The sequence below is a fragment of the Pseudophryne corroboree genome, chromosome 9 (assembly GCF_028390025.1).
Source record: "Pseudophryne corroboree isolate aPseCor3 chromosome 9, aPseCor3.hap2, whole genome shotgun sequence".
NCBI classification, from domain to species: domain Eukaryota; kingdom Metazoa; phylum Chordata; class Amphibia; order Anura; family Myobatrachidae; genus Pseudophryne; species Pseudophryne corroboree.
This window is the reverse complement of record NC_086452.1, coordinates 470,943,336-470,964,746: the sequence shown is the minus strand read 5'-3', so window position 1 is coordinate 470,964,746 and position 21,411 is coordinate 470,943,336. Positions and strand designations below refer to the sequence as shown.

At 57.2% G+C, this 21,411-nt stretch overlaps 1 protein-coding gene across 3 annotated transcripts in view; it reads right to left on the bottom strand.

The window, feature by feature from the left end:
• The window catches only part of DNAH1 (dynein axonemal heavy chain 1), a 240,603-nt gene that overhangs the window by 199,108 nt on the left and 20,084 nt on the right, over positions 1-21,411 (bottom strand). The window lies entirely within an intron of this gene.

The following is a 21,411-nucleotide window of genomic DNA, read 5'->3' as shown; positions in this document are numbered from 1 at the left end:
ATATAGTGCCCCAAGAACCTGCATCCCCCTCCATATAGTGCCCCCAGAATCTGCATCCCCCTCCATATAGTGCCCACAGATCTGCATCCCCCGCCATATAGTGCTCCCAGAATCTGCATTCCCTCCATATAGTACCCCCAGATCTACATCCCCCTCCATATAGTCCCCCCAGATCTGCATCCCCTCCATATAGTGCCCTCAGATCTGCATCCCCTCCATATAGCGCCCCCATATCTGCATCCCCCTCCATATAGTGCCCCCAGATCTGCATTCCCTCCATATAGTGCCCCTAGATCTGCATCCCCTCCATATAGTGCCCACAGATCTGCATCCCCTCCATATAGTGCCCCCAGATCTGCATCCCCTCCATATAGCGCCCCCAGATCTGCATCCCCTCCATATAGCGCCCCCAGATCTGCATCCCCTACATATAGCGCCCCCAGATCTGCATCCCCCTCCATATAGCGCCCCCAGATCTGCATCCCCCTCCATATAGTGCCCCCAGATCTGTATCCCCTCCATATAGTGCCCCCAGATCTGCATCCCCTCCATATAGCGCCCCCAGATCTGCATCCCCTCCATATAGTGCCCCCAAATCTGCATCCCCTCCATATAGTGCCCCCAGATCTGCATCCCCTCCATATAGTGCCCCCAGATCTGCATCCAATCCATATAGCGCCCCCAGATCTGCATCCCCTCCATATAGTGCCCCCAGATCTGCATCCCCTCTATATAGTGCCCCCAGAATCTGTGTCCCCCTCCATATAGTGCCCCCAGATCTGCATGCCCCTCCATATAGTGCCCCCAGATCTGCATCCCCCTCCATATAGTGCCCCCATATCTGCATCCCCCTCCATATAGTGCCCCCAGATCTGCATCCCCCTCCATATAGTGCCCCCAGATCTGCATCCCCCTCCATATAGTGCCCCCAGATCTGCATCCCCCTCCATATAGTGCCCCCAGATCTGCATCCAATCCATATAGCGCCCCCATATCTGCATCCCCTCCATATAGTGCCCCCATATCTGCATCCCCTCCATATAGTGCCCCCAGATCTGCATCCCCTCCATATAGTGCCCCCAGAATCTGCATCCCCCTCCATATAGTGCCCCCAGATCTGCATCCCCTCCATATAGTGCCCCCAGAATCTGCATCCCCACCATATAGTGCCCCCAGATCTGCATCCCCCTCCATATAGTGCCCCCAGATCTGCATCCCCTCCATATAGTGCCCCCAGAATCTGCATCCCCTCCATATAGTGCCCCCAGATCTGCATCCCCTCCATATAGTGCCCCAGATCTGCATCCCCTCCATATAGTGCCCCCAGATCTGCATTCCCCTCCATATAGCGCCCCCAGATCTGCATCCCCTCCATATAGTGCCCCCAGAATGTGTGTCCCCCTCCATATAGTGCCCCCAGATCTGCATGCCCCTCCATATAGTGCCCCCAGATCTGCATCCCCCTCCATATAGTCCCCCCAGATCTGCATCCCCCTCCATATAGTCCCCCCAGATCTGCATCCCCTCCATATAGCGCCCCCAGATCTGCATCCCCCTCCATATAGTGCCCCCAGATCTGCATCCCCCTCCATATAGTGCCCCCAGATCTGCATCCCCCTCCATATAGCGCCCCCAGATCTGCATCCCCTCCATATAGTGCCCCCAGATCTGCATCCCCTCTATATAGTGCCCCCAGAATCTGTGTCCCCCTCCATATAGTGCCCCCAGATCTGCATGCCCCTCCATATAGTGCCCCCAGATCTGCATCCCCCTCCATATAGTGCCCCCAGATCTGCATCCCCCTCCATATAGTGCCCCCATATCTGCATCCCCCTCCATATAGTGCCCCCAGATCTGCATCCAATCCATATAGCGCCCCCAGATCTGCATCCCCTCCATATAGTGCCCCCAGATCTGCATCCCCCTCCATATAGTGCCCCCAGATCTGCATCCCCCTCCATATAGTGCCCCCAGATCTGCATCCCCCTCCATATAGCGCCCCCAGATCTGCATCCCCTCCATATAGTGCCCCCAGATCTGCATCCCCTCCATATAGTGCCCCCAGATCTGCATCCCCCTCCATATAGTGCCCCCAGATCTGCATCCAATCCATATAGCGCCCCCAGATCTGCATCCCCTCCATATAGTGCCCCCATATCTGCATCCCCTCCATATAGTGCCCCCAGATCTGCATCCCCTCCATATAGTGCCCCCAGAATCTGCATCCCCCTCCATATAGTGCCCCCAGATCTGCATCCCCTCCATATAGTGCCCCCAGAATCTGCATCCCCACCATATAGTGCCCCCAGATCTGCATCCCCCTCCATATAGTGCCCCCAGATCTGCATCCCCCTCCATATAGTGCCCCCAGATCTGCATCCCCTCCATATAGTGCCCCCAGAATCTGCATCCCCTCCATATAGTGCCCCCAGATCTGCATCCCCTCCATATAGTGCCCCCAGATCTGCATTCCCCTCCATATTGCGCCCCCAGATCTGCATCCCCTCCATATAGTGCCCCCAGAATGTGTGTCCCCCTCCATATAGTGCCCCCAGATCTGCATGCCCCTCCATATAGTGCACCCAGATCTGCATCCCCCTCCATATAGTCCACCCAGATCTGCATCCCCCTCCATATAGTCCCCCCAGATCTGCATCCCCCTCCATATAGTGCCCCCAGATCTGCATCCCCCTCCATATAGTGCCCCCAGATCTGCATCCCCCTCCATATAGCGCCCCCAGATCTGCATCCCCTCCATATAGTGCCCCCAGATCTGCATCTCCTCCATATAGCGCCCCCAGATCTGCATCCCCTCCATATAGTGCCCCCAGATCTGCATCCCCCTCCATATAGCGCCCCCAGATCTGCATCCCCTCCATATAGTGCCCCCAGAATCTGCATCCCCCTCCATATAGCGCCCCCAGATCTGCATCCCCTCCATATTGCGCCCCCAGATCTGCATCCCCCTCCATATAGTCCCCCCAGATCTGCATCCCCCTCCATATAGTGCCCCCAGAATCTACATCCCCCTCCATATAGTGCTCCCAGATCTGCATCCCCTCCACATAGCGCCCCCAGATCTGCATCCCCTCCATATAGTGCCCCCAGATCTGCATCCCCCTCCATATTGCGCCCCCAGATCTGCATCCCCTCCATATAGCGCCCCCAGATCTGCATCCCCTCCATATAGCGCCCCCAGATCTGCATTCCCCTCCATATTGCGCCCCCAGATCTGCATCCCCTCCATATAGTGCCCCCATATCTGCATCCCCCTCCATATAGTGCCCCCAGAATCTGCATCCCCCTCCATATAGTGCCCCCAGATCTGCATCCCCCTCCATATAGCGCCCCCAGATCTGCATCCCCCTCCATATAGCGCCCCCAGATCTGCATCCCCTCCATATAGCGCCCCCAGATCTGCATCCCCTCCATATTGCGCCCCCAGATCTGCATCCCCCTCCATATAGTGCCCCCAGAATCTGCATCCCCCTCCATATAGTGCCTCCAGATCTGCATCCCCCTCCATATAGCGCCCCCAGATCTGCATCCCCTCCATATAGCGCCCCCAGATCTGCATCCCCTCCATATAGCGCCCCCAGATCTGCATCCCCTCCATATTGCGCCCCCAGATCTGCATCCCCTCCATATAGTGCCCCCAGATCTGCATCCCCTCCATATAGCGCCCCCAGATCTGCATCCCCTCCATATAGCGCCCCCATATCTGCATCCCCTCCATATAGTGCCCCCAGAATGTGTGTCCCCCTCCATATAGTGCCCCCAGATCTGCATGCCCCTCCATATAGTGCCCCCAGATCTGCATCCCCTCCATATAGTGCCCCCAGATCTGCATCCCCTCCATATAGTGCCCCCATATCTGCATCCCCTCCATATAGTCCCCCCAGATCTGCATCCCCCTCCATATAGTGCCCCCAGAATGTGTGTCCCCCTCCATATAGCGCCCCCAGATCTGCATCCCCTCCATATAGTGCCCCCAGAATCTGCATCCCCTCCATATAGTGCCCCCAGATCTGCATCCCCTCCATATAGCGCCCCCAGATCTGCATCCCCTCCATATAGTGCCCCCAGAATGTGTGTCCCCCTCCATATAGTGCCCCCAGATCTGCATGCCCCTCCATATAGTGCCCCCAGATCTGCATCCCCTCCATATAGTGCCCCCATATCTGCATCCCCTCCATATAGTCCCCCCAGATCTGCATCCCCCTCCATATAGTCCCCCCAGATCTGCATCCCCCTCCATATAGCGCCCCCAGATCTGCATTCCCCTCCATATAGCGCCCCCAGATCTGCATCCCCCTCCATATAGCGCCCCCAGACCTGCATCCCCCTCCATATAGCGCCCCCAGATCTGCATCCCCCTCCATATAGTGCCCCCAGATCTGCATCCCCTCCATATAGCGCCCCCAGATCTGCATCCCCTCCATATAGCGCCCCCAGATCTGCATCCCCTCCATATAGTGCCCCCAGATCTGCATCCCCTCCATATAGTGCCCCCAGATCTGCATCCCCTCCATATAGTGCCCCCAGATCTGCATCCCCTCCATATAGCGCCCCCATATCTGCATCCCCCTCCATATAGTGCCCCCAAATCTGCATCCCCTCCATATAGTGCCCCCAGAATGTGTGTCCCCCTCCATATAGTGCCCCCAGATCTGCATCCCCTCCATATAGTGCCCCCAGACCTGCATCCCCCTCCATATAGCGCCCCCAGATCTGCATCCCCCTCCATATAGCGCCCCCAGATCTGCATCCCCTCCATATAGTGCCCCCAGAATCTGCATCCCCTCCATATAGTGCCCCCAGATCTGCATCCCTCCATATAGCGCCCCCAGATCTTCATCCCCTCCATATAGTGCCCCCAGATCTGCATCCCCTCCATATAGCGCCCCCATATCTGCATCCCCCTCCATATAGCGCCCCCAAATCTGCATCCCCTCCATATAGTGCCCCCAGAATGTGTGTCCCCCTCCATATAGTGCTCCCAGAATCTGCATCCCCTCCATATAGTGCCCCCAGACCTGCATCCCCCTCCATATAGCGCCCCCAGATCTGCATCACCTCCATATAGTGCCCCCAGAATCTGCATCCCCTCCATATAGTGCCCCCAGATCTGCATCCCCTCCATATAGCGCCCCCAGATCTGCATCCCCTCCATATAGTGCCCCCAGATCTGCATACCCTCCATATAGTGAACCAGATCTGCATCCCCTCCATATAGTGCCCCCAGATCTGCATTCCCCTCCATATAGCGCCCCCAGATCTGCATCCCCTCCATATAGTGCCCCCAGACCTGCATCCCCCTCCATATTGCGCCCCCTGATCTGCATCACCTCCATATAGTGCCCCCAGAATCTGCATCCCCTCCATATAGTGCCCCCAGATCTGCATCCCCTTCCATATAGTGCCCCCAGATCTGCATCCCCCTCCATATAGCGCCCCCAGATCTGCATCCCCTCCATATAGTGCCCCCAGATCTGCATCCCCTCCATATAGCGCCCCCAGATCTGCATCCCCCTCCATATAGTGCCCCCAGATCTGCATCCAATCCATATAGCGCCCCCAGATCTGCATCCCCTCCATATAGTGCCCCCATATCTGCATCCCCTCCATATAGTGCCCCCAGATCTGCATCCCCTCCATATAGTGCCCCCAGAATCTGCATCCCCCTCCATATAGTGCCCCCAGATCTGCATCCCCTCCATATAGTGCCCCCAGAATCTGCATCCCCACCATATAGTGCCCCCAGATCTGCATCCCCCTCCATATAGTGCCCCCAGATCTGCATCCCCTCCATATAGTGCCCCCAGAATCTGCATCCCCTCCATTTAGTGCCCCCAGATCTGCATCCCCTCCATTTAGTGCCCCCAGATCTGCATCCCCTCCATTTAGTGCCCCCAGATCTGCATCCCCTCCATATAGTGCCCCCAGATCTGCATCCCCTCCATATAGCGCCCCCATATCTGCATCCCCCTCCATATAGTGCCCCCAAATCTGCATCCCCTCCATATAGTGCCCCCAGAATGTGTGTCCCCCTCCATATAGTGCCCCCAGATCTGCATCCCCTCCATATAGTGCCCCCAGACCTGCATCCCCCTCCATATAGCGCCCCCAGATCTGCATCCCCCTCCATATAGCGCCCCCAGATCTGCATCCCCTCCATATAGTGCCCCCAGAATCTGCATCCCCTCCATATAGTGCCCCCAGATCTGCATCCCTCCATATAGCGCCCCCAGATCTTCATCCCCTCCATATAGTGCCCCCAGATCTGCATCCCCTCCATATAGCGCCCCCATATCTGCATCCCCCTCCATATAGCGCCCCCAAATCTGCATCCCCTCCATATAGTGCCCCCAGAATGTGTGTCCCCCTCCATATAGTGCTCCCAGAATCTGCATCCCCTCCATATAGTGCCCCCAGACCTGCATCCCCCTCCATATAGCGCCCCCAGATCTGCATCACCTCCATATAGTGCCCCCAGAATCTGCATCCCCTCCATATAGTGCCCCCAGATCTGCATCCCCTCCATATAGCGCCCCCAGATCTGCATCCCCTCCATATAGTGCCCCCAGATCTGCATACCCTCCATATAGTGCCCCAGATCTGCATCCCCTCCATATAGTGCCCCCAGATCTGCATTCCCCTCCATATAGCGCCCCCAGATCTGCATCCCCTCCATATAGTGCCCCCAGATCTGCATCCCCTCCATATAGTGCCCCCAGAATCTGCATCCCCACCATATAGTGCCCCCAGATCTGCATCCCCCTCCATATAGTGCCCCCAGATCTGCATCCCCTCCATATAGTGCCCCCAGAATCTGCATCCCCTCCATTTAGTGCCCCCAGATCTGCATCCCCTCCATTTAGTGCCCCCAGATCTGCATCCCCTCCATATAGTGCCCCAGATCTGCATCCTCTCCATATAGTGCCCCCAGATCTGCATTCCCCTCCATATAGCGCCCCCAGATCTGCATCCCCTCCATATAGTGCCCCCAGAATGTGTGTCCCCCTCCATATAGTGCCCCCAGATCTGCATGCCCCTCCGTATAGTGCCCCCAGATCTGCATCCCCCTCCATATAGTCCCCCCAGATCTGCATCCCCCTCCATATAGTCCCCCCAGATCTGCATCCCCCTCCATATAGTGCCCCCAGATCTGCATCCCCCTCCATATAGTGCCCCCAGATCTGCATCCCCCTCCATATAGTGCCCCCAGATCTGCATCCCCTCCATATAGTGCCCCCATATCTGCATCCCCTCCATATAGTGCCCCCATATCTGCATCCCCTCCATATAGTCCCCCCAGATCTGCATCCCCCTCCATATAGTCCCCACAGATCTGCATCCCCCTCCATATAGCGCCCCCAGATCTGCATCCCCCTCCATATAGCGCCCCCAGATCTGCATCCCCCTCCATATAGCGCCCCCAGACCTGCATCCCCCTCCATATAGCGCCCCCAGATCTGCATCCCCCTCCATATAGTGCCCCCAGATCTGCATCCCCTCCATATAGTGCCCCCAGATCTGCATCCCCTCCATATAGCGCCCCCAGATCTGCATCCCCTCCATATAGCGCCCCCAGATCTGCATCCCCTCCATATAGTGCCCCCAGATCTGCATCCCCTCCATATAGCGCCCCCATATCTGCATCCCCCTCCATATAGTGCCCCCAAATCTGCATCCCCTCCATATAGTGCCCCCAGAATGTGTGTCCCCCTCCATATAGTGCCCCCAGATCTGCATCCCCTCCATATAGTGCCCCCAGACCTGCATCCCCCTCCATATAGCGCCCCCAGATCTGCATCCCCCTCCATATAGCGCCCCCAGATCTGCATCCCCTCCATATAGTGCCCCCAGAATCTGCATCCCCTCCATATAGTGCCCCCAGATCTGCATCCCCTCCATATAACGCCCCCAGATCTTCATCCCCTCCATATAGTGCCCCCAGATCTGCATCCCCTCCATATAGCGCCCCCATATCTGCATCCCCCTCCATATAGCGCCCCCAAATCTGCATCCCCTCCATAAAGTGCCCCCAGAATGTGTGTCCCCCTCCATATAGTGCTCCCAGAATCTGCATCCCCTCCATATAGTGCCCCCAGACCTGCATCCCCCTCCATATAGCGCCCCCAGATCTGCATCACCTCCATATAGTGCCCCCAGAATCTGCATCCCCTCCATATAGTGCCCCCAGATCTGCATCCCCTCCATATAGCGCCCCCAGATCTGCATCCCCTCCATATAGTGCCCCCAGATCTGCATACCCTCCATATAGTGCCCCAGATCTGCATCCCCTCCATATAGTGCCCCCAGATCTGCATTCCCCTCCATATAGCGCCCCCAGATCTGCATCCCCTCCATATAGTGCCCCCAGACCTGCATCCCCCTCCATATAGCGCCCCCAGATCTGCATCACCTCCATATAGTGCCCCCAGAATCTGCATCCCCTCCATATAGTGCCCCCAGATCTGCATCCCCCTCCATATAGTGCCCCCAGATCTGCATCCCCCTCCATATAGCGCCCCCAGATCTGCATCCCCTCCATATAGTGCCCCCAGATCTGCATCCCCTCCATATAGTGCCCCCAGATCTGCATCCCCCTCCATATAGTGCCCCCAGATCTGCATCCAATCCATATAGCGCCCCCAGATCTGCATCCCCTCCATATAGTGCCCCCATATCTGCATCCCCTCCATATAGTGCCCCCAGATCTGCATCCCCTCCATATAGTGCCCCTAGAATCTGCATCCCCCTCCATATAGTGCCCCCAGATCTGCATCCCCTCCATATAGTGCCCCCAGAATCTGCATCCCCACCATATAGTGCCCCCAGATCTGCATCCCCCTCCATATAGTGCCCCCAGATCTGCATCCCCTCCATATAGTGCCCCCAGAATCTGCATCCCCTCCATATAGTGCCCCCAGATCTGCATCCCCTCCATATAGTGCCCCAGATCTGCATCCTCTCCATATAGTGCCCCCAGATCTGCATTCCCCTCCATATAGCGCCCCCAGATCTGCATCCCCTCCATATAGTGCCCCCAGAATGTGTGTCCCCCTCCATATAGTGCCCCCAGATCTGCATGCCCCTCCATATAGTGCCCCCAGATCTGCATCCCCCTCCATATAGTCCCCCCAGATCTGCATCCCCCTCCATATAGTGCCCCCAGATCTGCATCCCCCTCCATATAGTGCCCCCAGATCTGCATCCCCCTCCATATAGCGCCCCCAGATCTGCATCCCCTCCATATAGCGCCCCCAGATCTGCATCCCCTCCATATAATGCCCCCAGATCTGCATCTCCTCCATATAGCGCCCCCAGATCTGCATCCCCTCCATATAGTGCCCCCAGATCTGCATCCCCCTCCATATAGCGCCCCCAGATCGCATCCCCTCCATATAGTGCCCCCAGAATCTGCATCCCCCTCCATATAGCGCCCCCAGATCTGCATCCCCTCCATATAGTGCCCCCAGAATCTGCATCCCCCTCCATATAGCGCCCCCAGATCTGCATCCCCTCCATATTGCGCCCCCAGATCTGCATCCCCCTCCATATAGTCCCCCCAGATCTGCATCCCCCTCCATATAGTGCCCCCAGAATCTACATCCCCCTCCATATAGTGCTCCCAGATCTGCATCCCCTCCATATAGTGCCCCCAGAATGTGTGTCCCCCTCCATATAGTGCCCCCAGATCTGCATGCCCCTCCATATAGTGCCCCCAGATCTGCATCCCCTCCATATAGTGCCCCCATATCTGCATCCCCTCCATATAGTCCCCCCAGATCTGCATCCCCCTCCATATAGTCCCCACAGATCTGCATCCCCCTCCATATAGCGCCCCCAGTTCTGCATCCCCCTCCATATAGCGCCCCCAGATCTGCATCCCCCTCCATATAGTGCCCCCAGACCTGCATCCCCCTCCATATAGCGCCCCCAGATCTGCATCCCCCTCCATATAGTGCCCCCAGATCTGCATCCCCTCCATATAGTGCCCCCAGATCTGCATCCCCTCCATATAGCGCCCCCAGATCTGCATCCCCTCCATATAGTGCCCCCAGATCTGCATCCCCTCCATATAGCGCCCCCATATCTGCATCCCCCTCCATATAGTGCCCCCAAATCTGCATCCCCTCCATATAGTGCCCCCAGAATGTGTCCCCCTCCATATAGTGCCCCCAGATCTGCATCCCCTCCATATAGTGCCCCCAGACCTGCATCCCCCTCCATATAGCGCCCCCAGATCTGCATCCCCTCCATATAGTGCCCCCAGAATCTGCATCCCCTCCATATAGTGCCCCCAGATCTGCATCCCCTCCATATAGCGCCCCCAGATCTTCATCCCCTCCATATAGTGCCCCCAGATCTGCATCCCCTCCATATAGCGCCCCCATATCTGCATCCCCCTCCATATAGTGCCCCCAAATCTGCATCCCCTCCATATAGTGCCCCCAGAATGTGTGTCCCCCTCCATATAGTGCTCCCAGAATCTGCATCCCCTCCATATAGTGCCCCCAGACCTGCATCCCCCTCCATATAGCGCCCCCAGATCTGCATCCCCTCCATATAGTGCCCCCAGAATCTGCATCCCCTCCATATAGTGCCCCCAGATCTGCATCCCCTCCATATAGCGCCCCCAGATCTTCATCCCCTCCATATAGTGCCCCCAGATCTGCATCCCCTCCATATAGCGCCCCCATATCTGCATCCCCCTCCATATAATGCCCCCAGATCTGCATCCCCTCCATATAGCGCCCCCAGATCTTCATCCCCTCCATATAGTGCCCCCAGATCTGCATCCCCTCCATATAGTGCCCCCAGATCTGCATCCCCTCCATATAGCGCCCCCAGATCTGCATCCCCTCCATATAGTGCCCCCAGAATGTGTGTCCCCCTCCATATAGTGCCCCCAGATCTGCATGCCCCTCCATATAGTGCCCCCAGATCTGCATCCCCTCCATATAGTGCCCCCATATCTGCATCCCCTCCATATAGTCCCCCCAGATCTGCATCCCCCTCCATATAGTCCCCACAGATCTGCATCCCCCTCCATATAGCGCCCCCAGATCTGCATCCCCCTCCATATAGCGCCCCCAGATCTGCATCCCCCTCCATATAGCGCCCCCAGACCTGCATCCCCCTCCATATAGCGCCCCCAGATCTGCATCCCCCTCCATATAGTGCCCCCAGATCTGCATCCCCTCCATATAGCGCCCCCAGATCTGCATCCCCTCCATATAGCGCCCCCAGATCTGCATCCCCTCCATATAGTGCCCCCAGATCTGCATCCCCTCCATATAGCGCCCCCATATCTGCATCCCCCTCCATATAGTGCCCCCAGAATGTGTGTCCCCCTCCATATAGTGCCCCCAGATCTGCATGCCCCTCCATATAGTGCCCCCAGATCTGCATCCCCTCCATATAGTGCCCCCATATCTGCATCCCCTCCATATAGTCCCCCCAGATCTGCATCCCCCTCCATATAGTCCCCACAGATCTGCATCCCCCTCCATATAGCGCCCCCAGATCTGCATCCCCCTCCATATAGCGCCCCCAGATCTGCATCCCCCTCCATATAGCGCCCCCAGACCTGCATCCCCCTCCATATAGCGCCCCCAGATCTGCATCCCCCTCCATATAGTGCCCCCAGATCTGCATCCCCTCCATATAGCGCCCCCAGATCTGCATCCCCTCCATATAGCGCCCCCAGATCTGCATCCCCTCCATATAGTGCCCCCAGATCTGCATCCCCTCCATATAGCGCCCCCATATCTGCATCCCCCTCCATATAGTGCCCCCAAATCTGCATCCCCTCCATATAGTGCCCCCAGAATGTGTCCCCCTCCATATAGTGCCCCCAGATCTGCATCCCCTCCATATAGTAGCCCCCAGACCTGCATCCCCCTCCATATAGCGCCCCCAGATCTGCATCCCCTCCATATAGTGCCCCCAGAATCTGCATCCCCTCCATATAGTGCCCCCAGATCTGCATCCCCTCCATATAGCGCCCCCAGATCTTCATCCCCTCCATATAGTGCCCCCAGATCTGCATCCCCTCCATATAGCGCCCCCATATCTGCATCCCCCTCCATATAGTGCCCCCAAATCTGCATCCCCTCCATATAGTGCCCCCAGAATGTGTGTCCCCCTCCATATAGTGCTCCCAGAATCTGCATCCCCTCCATATAGTGCCCCCAGACCTGCATCCCCCTCCATATAGCGCCCCCAGATCTGCATCCCCTCCATATAGTGCCCCCAGAATCTGCATCCCCTCCATATAGTGCCCCCAGATCTGCATCCCCTCCATATAGCGCCCCCAGATCTGCATCCCCTCCATATAGTGCCCCCAGAATGTGTGTCCCCCTCCATATAGTGCCCCCAGATCTGCATGCCCCTCCATATAGTGCCCCCAGATCTGCATCCCCTCCATATAGTGCCCCCATATCTGCATCCCCTCCATATAGTCCCCCCAGATCTGCATCCCCCTCCATATAGTCCCCACAGATCTGCATCCCCCTCCATATAGCGCCCCCAGATCTGCATCCCCCTCCATATAGCGCCCCCAGATCTGCATCCCCCTCCATATAGTGCCCCCAGACCTGCATCCCCCTCCATATAGCGCCCCCAGATCTGCATCCCCCTCCATATAGTGCCCCCAGATCTGCATCCCCTCCATATAGTGCCCCCAGATCTGCATCCCCTCCATATAGCGCCCCCAGATCTGCATCCCCTCCATATAGTGCCCCCAGATCTGCATCCCCTCCATATAGTGCCCCCAGATCTGCATCCCCTCCATATAGCGCCCCCATATCTGCATCCCCCTCCATATAGTGCCCCCAAATCTGCATCCCCTCCATATAGTGCCCCCAGAATGTGTATCCCCTTCCATATAGTGCCCCCAGATCTGCATCCCCTCCATATAGTGCCCCCAGACCTGCATCCCCCTCCATATAGCGCCCCCAGATCTGCATCCCCTCCATATAGTGCCCCCAGAATCTGCATCCCCTCCATATAGCGCCCCCAGATCTGCATCCCCTCCATATAGCGCCCCCAGATCTTCATCCCCTCCATATAGTGCCCCCAGATCTGCATCCCCTCCATATAGCGCCCCCATATCTGCATCCCCCTCCATATAGCGCCCCCAAATCTGCATCCCCTCCATATAGTGCCCCCAGAATGTGTGTCCCCCTCCATACAGTGCTCCCAGAATCTGCATCCCCTCCATATAGTGCCCCCAGATCTGCATCCCCTCCATATAGCGCCCCCATATCTGCATCCCCCTCCATATAGTGCCCCCAAATCTGCATCCCCTCCATATAGTGCCCCCAGAATGTGTCCCCCTCCATATAGCGCCCCCAGATCTGCATCCCCTCCATATAGTGCCCCCAGAATCTGCATCCCCTCCATATAGTGCCCCCAGATCTGCATCCCCTCCATATAGCGCCCCCAGATCTTCATCCCCTCCATATAGTGCCCCCAGATCTGCATCCCCTCCATATAGCGCCCCCATATCTGCATCCCCCTCCATATAATGCCCCCTAATCTGCATCCCCTCCATATAGTGCCCCCAGAATGTGTGTCCCCCTCCATATAGTGCTCCCAGAATCTGCATCCCCTCCATATAGTGCCCCCAGACCTGCATCCCCCTCCATATAGCGCCCCCAGATCTGCATCCCCTCCATATAGTGCCCCCAGAATCTGCATCCCCTCCATATAGTGCCCCCAGATCTGCATCCCCTCCATATAGTGCCCCAGATCTGCATCCTCTCCATATAGTGCCCCCAGATCTGCATTCCCCTCCATATAGCGCCCCCAGATCTGCATCCCCTCCATATAGTGCCCCCAGAATGTGTGTCCCCCTCCATATAGTGCCCCCAGATCTGCATGCCCCTCCATATAGTGCCCCCAGATCTGCATCCCCCTCCATATAGTCCCCCCAGATCTGCATCCCCCTCCATATAGTGCCCCCAGATCTGCATCCCCCTCCATATAGTGCCCCCAGATCTGCATCCCCCTCCATATAGCGCCCCCAGATCTGCATCCCCTCCATATAGCGCCCCCAGATCTGCATCCCCTCCATATAATGCCCCCAGATCTGCATCTCCTCCATATAGCGCCCCCAGATCTGCATCCCCTCCATATAGTGCCCCCAGATCTGCATCCCCCTCCATATAGCGCCCCCAGATCTGCATCCCCTCCATATAGTGCCCCCAGAATCTGCATCCCCCTCCATATAGCGCCCCCAGATCTGCATCCCCTCCATATAGTGCCCCCAGAATCTGCATCCCCCTCCATATAGCGCCCCCAGATCTGCATCCCCTCCATATTGCGCCCCCAGATCTGCATCCCCCTCCATATAGTCCCCCCAGATCTGCATCCCCCTCCATATAGTGCCCCCAGAATCTACATCCCCCTCCATATAGTGCTCCCAGATCTGCATCCCCTCCACATAGCGCCCCCAGATCTGCATCCCCTCCATATAGTGCCCCCAGATCTGCATCCCCCTCCATATAGTGCCCCCATATCTGCATCCCCTCCATATAGTGCCCCCAGAATGTGTCCCCCTCCATATAGTGCCCCCAGATCTGCATCCCCTCCATATAGTGCCCCCAGACCTGCATCCCCCTCCATATAGCGCCCCCAGATCTGCATCCCCTCCATATAGTGCCCCCAGAATCTGCATCCCCTCCATATAGTGCCCCCAGATCTGCATCCCCTCCATATAGCGCCCCCAGATCTTCATCCCCTCCATATAGTGCCCCCAGATCTGCATCCCCCTCCATATAGTCCCCACAGATCTGCATCCCCCTCCATATAGCGCCCCCAGATCTGCATCCCCCTCCATATAGCGCCCCCAGATCTGCATCCCCCTCCATATAGTGCCCCCAGACCTGCATCCCCCTCCATATAGCGCCCCCAGATCTGCATCCCCCTCCATATAGTGCCCCCAGATCTGCATCCCCTCCATATAGTGCCCCCAGATCTGCATCCCCTCCATATAGCGCCCCCAGATCTGCATCCCCTCCATATAGTGCCCCCAGATCTGCATCCCCTCCATATAGCGCCCCCATATCTGCATCCCCCTCCATATAGTGCCCCCAAATCTGCATCCCCTCCATATAGTGCCCCCAGAATGTGTCCCCCTCCATATAGTGCCCCCAGATCTGCATCCCCTCCATATAGTGCCCCCAGACCTGCATCCCCCTCCATATAGCGCCCCCAGATCTGCATCCCCTCCATATAGTGCCCCCAGAATCTGCATCCCCTCCATATAGTGCCCCCAGATCTGCATCCCCTCCATATAGCGCCCCCAGATCTTCATCCCCTCCATATAGTGCCCCCAGATCTGCATCCCCTCCATATAGCGCCCCCATATCTGCATCCCCCTCCATATAGTGCCCCCAAATCTGCATCCCCTCCATATAGTGCCCCCAGAATGTGTGTCCCCCTCCGTATAGTGCTCCCAGAATCTGCATCCCCTCCATATAGTGCCCCCAGACCTGCATCCCCCTCCATATAGCGCCCCCAGATCTGCATCCCCTCCATATAGTGCCCCCAGAATCTGCATCCCCTCCATATAGTGCCCCCAGATCTGCATCCCCTCCATATAGCGCCCCCAGATCTGCATCCCCTCCATATAGTGCCCCCAGAATGTGTGTCCCCCTCCATATAGTGCCCCCAGATCTGCATGCCCCTCCATATAGTGCCCCCAGATCTGCATCCCCTCCATATAGTGCCCCCATATCTGCATCCCCTCCATATAGTCCCCCCAGATCTGCATCCCCCTCCATATAGTCCCCACAGATCTGCATCCCCCTCCATATAGCGCCCCCAGATCTGCATCCCCCTCCATATAGCGCCCCCAGATCTGCATCCCCCTCCATATAGTGCCCCCAGACCTGCATCCCCCTCCATATAGCGCCCCCAGATCTGCATCCCCCTCCATATAGTGCCCCCAGATCTGCATCCCCTCCATATAGTGCCCCCAGATCTGCATCCCATCCATATAGCGCCCCCAGATCTGCATCCCCTCCATATAGTGCCCCCAGATCTGCATCCCCTCCATATAGTGCCCCCAGATCTGCATCCCCTCCATATAGCGCCCCCATATCTGCATCCCCCTCCATATAGTGCCCCCAAATCTGCATCCCCTCCATATAGTGCCCCCAGAATGTGTGTCCCCCTCCATATAGTGCCCCCAGATCTGCATCCCCTCCATATAGTGCCCCCAGACCTGCATCCCCCTCCATATAGCGCCCCCAGATCTGCATCCCCTCCATATAGTGCCCCCAGAATCTGCATCCCCTCCATATAGCGCCCCCAGATCTGCATCCCCTCCATATAGCGCCCCCAGATCTTCATCCCCTCCATATAGTGCCCCCAGATCTGCATCCCCTCCATATAGCGCCCCCATATCTGCATCCCCCTCCATATAGCGCCCCCAAATCTGCATTCCCTCCATATAGTGCCCCCAGAATGTGTGTCCCCCTCCATACAGTGCTCCCAGAATCTGCATCCCCTCCATATAGTGCCCCCAGATCTGCATCCCCTCCATATAGCGCCCCCATATCTGCATCCCCCTCCATATAGTGCCCCCAAATCTGCATCCCCCTCCATATAGTGCCCCCAGAATGTGTCCCCCTCCATATAGTGCCCCCAGATCTGCATCCCCTCCATATAGTGCCCCCAGACCTGCATCCCCCTCCATATAGCGCCCCCAGATCTGCATCCCCTCCATATAGTGCCCCCAGAATCTGCATCCCCTCCATATAGTGCCCCCAGATCTGCATCCCCTCCATATAGCGCCCCCAGATCTTCATCCCCTCCATATAGCGCCCCCAGATCTTCATCCCCTCCATATAGTGCCCCCAGATCTGCATCCCCTCCATATAGCGCCCCCATATCTGCATCCCCCCTCCATATAATGCCCCCAAATCTGCATCCCCTCCATATACTGCCCCCAGAATGTGTGTCCCCCTCCATATAGTGCTCCCAGAATCTGCATCCCCTCCATATAGTGCCCCCAGAATCTGCATCCCCTCCATATAGTGCCCCCAGATCTGCATCCCCTCCATATAGCGCCCCCAGATCTGCATCCCCTCCATATAGTGCCCCCAGAATGTGTGTCCCCCTCCATATAGTGCCCCCAGATCTGCATGCCCCTCCATATAGTGCCCCCAGATCTGCATCCCCTCCATATAGTGCCCCCATATCTGCATCCCCTCCATATAGTCCCCCCAGATCTGCATCCCCCTCCATATAGTCCCCACAGATCTGCATCCCCCTCCATATAGCGCCCCCAGATCTGCATCCCCCTCCATATAATGCCCCCAGAATCTACATCCCCCTCCATATAGTGCTCCCAGATCTGCATCCCCTCCACATAGCGCCCCCAGATCTGCATCCCCTCCATATAGTGCCCCCAGATCTGCATCCCCCTCCATATAGCGCCCCCAGATCTGCATCGCCTCCATATAGCGCCCCCAGATCTGCATCCCCTCCATATTGCGCCCCCAGATCTGCATCCCCTCCATATTGCGCCCCCAGATCTGCATCCCCTCCATATAGTGCCCCCAGATCTGCATCCCCTCCATATAGTGCCCCCAGATCTGCATCCCCTCCATATAGCGCCCCCAGATCTGCATCCCCTCCATATAGTGCCCCCAGAATGTGTGTCCCCCTCCATATAGTGCCCCCAGATCTGCATGCCCCTCCATATAGTGCCCCCAGATCTGCATCCCCTCCATATAGTGCCCCCATATCTGCATCCCCTCCATATAGTCCCCCCAGATCTGCATCCCCCTCCATATAGTCCCCACAGATCTGCATCCCCCTCCATATAGCGCCCCCAGATCTGCATCCCCCTCCATATAGCGCCCCCAGATCTGCATCCCCCTCCATATAGCGCCCCCAGACCTGCATCCCCCTCCATATAGCGCCCCCAGATCTGCATCCCCCTCCATATAGTGCCCCCAGATCTGCATCCCCTCCATATAGTGCCCCCAGATCTGCATCCCCTCCATATAGCGCCCCCAGATCTGCATCCCCTCCATATAGTGCCCCCAGATCTGCATCCCCTCCATATAGCGCCCCCATATCTGCATCCCCCTCCATATAGTGCCCCCAAATCTGCATCCCCTCCATATAGTGCCCCCAGAATGTGTCCCCCTCCATATAGTGCCCCCAGATCTGCATCCCCTCCATATAGTAGCCCCCAGACCTGCATCCCCCTCCATATAGCGCCCCCAGATCTGCATCCCCTCCATATAGTGCCCCCAGAATCTGCATCCCCTCCATATAGTGCCCCCAGATCTGCATCCCCTCCATATAGCGCCCCCAGATCTTCATCCCCTCCATATAGTGCCCCCAGATCTGCATCCCCTCCATATAGCGCCCCCATATCTGCATCCCCCTCCATATAGTGCCCCCAAATCTGCATCCCCTCCATATAGTGCCCCCAGAATGTGTGTCCCCCTCCATATAGTGCTCCCAGAATCTGCATCCCCTCCATATAGTGCCCCCAGACCTGCATCCCCCTCCATATAGCGCCCCCAGATCTGCATCCCCTCCATATAGTGCCCCCAGAATCTGCATCCCCTCCATATAGTGCCCCCAGATCTACATCCCCTCCATATAGCGCCCCCAGATCTGCATCCCCTCCATATAGTGCCCCCAGAATGTGTGTCCCCCTCCATATAGTGCCCCCAGATCTGCATGCCCCTCCATATAGTGCCCCCAGATCTGCATCCCCTCCATATAGTGCCCCCATATCTGCATCCCCTCCATATAGTCCCCCCAGATCTGCATCCCCCTCCATATAGTCCCCACAGATCTGCATCCCCCTCCATATAGCGCCCCCAGATCTGCATCCCCCTCCATATAGCGCCCCCAGATCTGCATCCCCCTCCATATAGTGCCCCCAGACCTGCATCCCCCTCCATATAGCGCCCCCAGATCTGCATCCCCCTCCATATAGTGCCCCCAGATCTGCATCCCCTCCATATAGTGCCCCCAGATCTGCATCCCCTCCATATAGCGCCCCCAGATCTGCATCCCCTCCATATAGTGCCCCCAGATCTGCATCCCCTCCATATAGTGCCCCCAGATCTGCATCCCCTCCATATAGCGCCCCCATATCTGCATCCCCCTCCATATAGTGCCCCCAAATCTGCATCCCCTCCATATAGTGCCCCCAGAATGTGTGTCCCCCTCCATATAGTGCCCCCAGATCTGCATCCCCTCCATATAGTGCCCCCAGACCTGCATCCCCCTCCATATAGCGCCCCCAGATCTGCATCCCCTCCATATAGTGCCCCCAGAATCTGCATCCCCTCCATATAGCGCCCCCAGATCTGCATCCCCTCCATATAGCGCCCCCAGATCTTCATCCCCTCCATATAGTGCCCCCAGATCGGCATCCCCTCCATATAGCGCCCCCATATCTGCATCCCCCTCCATATAGCGCCCCCAAATCTGCATCCCCTCCATATAGTGCCCCCAGAATGTGTGTCCCCCTCCATACAGTGCTCCCAGAATCTGCATCCCCTCCATATAGTGCCCCCAGATCTGCATCCCCTCCATATAGCGCCCCCATATCTGCATCCCCCTCCATATAGTGCCCCCAAATCTGCATCCCCTCCATATAGTGCCCCCAGAATGTGTCCCCCTCCATATAGTGCCCCCAGATCTGCATCCCCTCCATATAGTGCCCCCAGACCTGCATCCCCCTCCATATAGCGCCCCCAGATCTGCATCCCCTCCATATAGTGCCCCCAGAATCTGCATCCCCTCCATATAGTGCCCCCAGATCTGCATCCCCTCCATATAGCGCCCCCAGATCTTCATCCCCTCCATATAGTGCCCCCAGATCTGCATCCCCTCCCTATAGCGCCCCCATATCTGCATCCCCCTCCATATAATGCCCCCTAATCTGCATCCCCTCCATATAGTGCCCCCAGAATGTGTGTCCCCCTCCATATAGTGCTCCCAGAATCTGCATCCCCTCCATATAGTGCCCCCAGACCTGCATCCCCCTCCATATAGCGCCCCCAGATCTGCATCCCCTCCATATAGTGCCCCCAGAATCTGCATCCCCTCCATATAGTGCCCCCAGAATGTGTGTCCCCCTCCATATAGTGCCCCCAGATCTGCATGCCCCTCCATATAGTGCCCCCAGATCTGCATCCCCTCCATATAGTGCCCCCATATCTGCATCCCCTCCATATAGTCCCCCCAGATCTGCATCCCCCTCCATATAGTCCCCACAGATCTGCATCCCCCTCCATATAGCGCCCCCAGATCTGCATCCCCCTCCATATAGCGCCCCCAGATCTGCATCCCCCTCCATATAGTGCCCCCAGACCTGCATCCCCCTCCATATAGCGCCCCCAGATCTGCATCCCCCTCCATATAGTGCCCCCAGATCTGCATCCCCTCCATATAGTGCCCCCAGATCTGCATCCCCTCCATATAGCGCCCCCAGATCTGCATCCCCTCCATATAGTGCCCCCAGATCTGCATCCCCTCCATATAGTGCCCCCAGATCTGCATCCCCTCCATATAGCGCCCCCATATCTGCATCCCCCTCCATATAGTGCCCCCAAATCTGCATCCCCTCCATATAGTGCCCCCAGAATGTGTGTCCCCCTCCATATAGTGCCCCCAGATCTGCATCCCCTCCATATAGTGCCCCCAGACCTGCATCCCCCTCCATATAGCGCCCCCAGATCTGCATCCCCTCCATATAGTGCCCCCAGAATCTGCATCCCCTCCATATAGCGCCCCCAGATCTGCATCCCCTCCATATAGCGCCCCCAGATCTTCATCCCCTCCATATAGTGCCCCCAGATCTGCATCCCCTCCATATAGCGCCCCCATATCTGCATCCCCCTCCATATAGCGCCCCCAAATCTGCATCCCCTCCATATAGTGCCCCCAGAATGTGTGTCCCCCTCCATACAGTGCTCCCAGAATCTGCATCCCCTCCATATAGTGCCCCCAGACCTGCATCCCCCTCCATATAGCGCCCCCAGATCTGCATCCCCTCCATATAGTGCCCCCAGAATCTGCATCCCCTCCATATAGTGCCCCCAGATCTGCATCCCCTCCATATAGCGCCCCCAGATCTGCATCCCCTCCATATAGCGCCCCCAGATCTGCATCCCCTCCATATAGTGCCCCCATATCTGCATCCCCCTCCATATAGTGCCCCCAGATCTGCATCCCCTCCATATAGCGCCCCCAGATCTGCATCCCCTCCATATAGCGCCCCCATATCTGCATCCCCTCCATATAGTGCCCCCAGATCTGCATCCCCCTCCATATAGTGCCCCCAGATCTGCATCCCCCTCCATATAGTGCCCCCAGATCTGCATCCCCCTCCATATAGTGCCCCCAGATCTG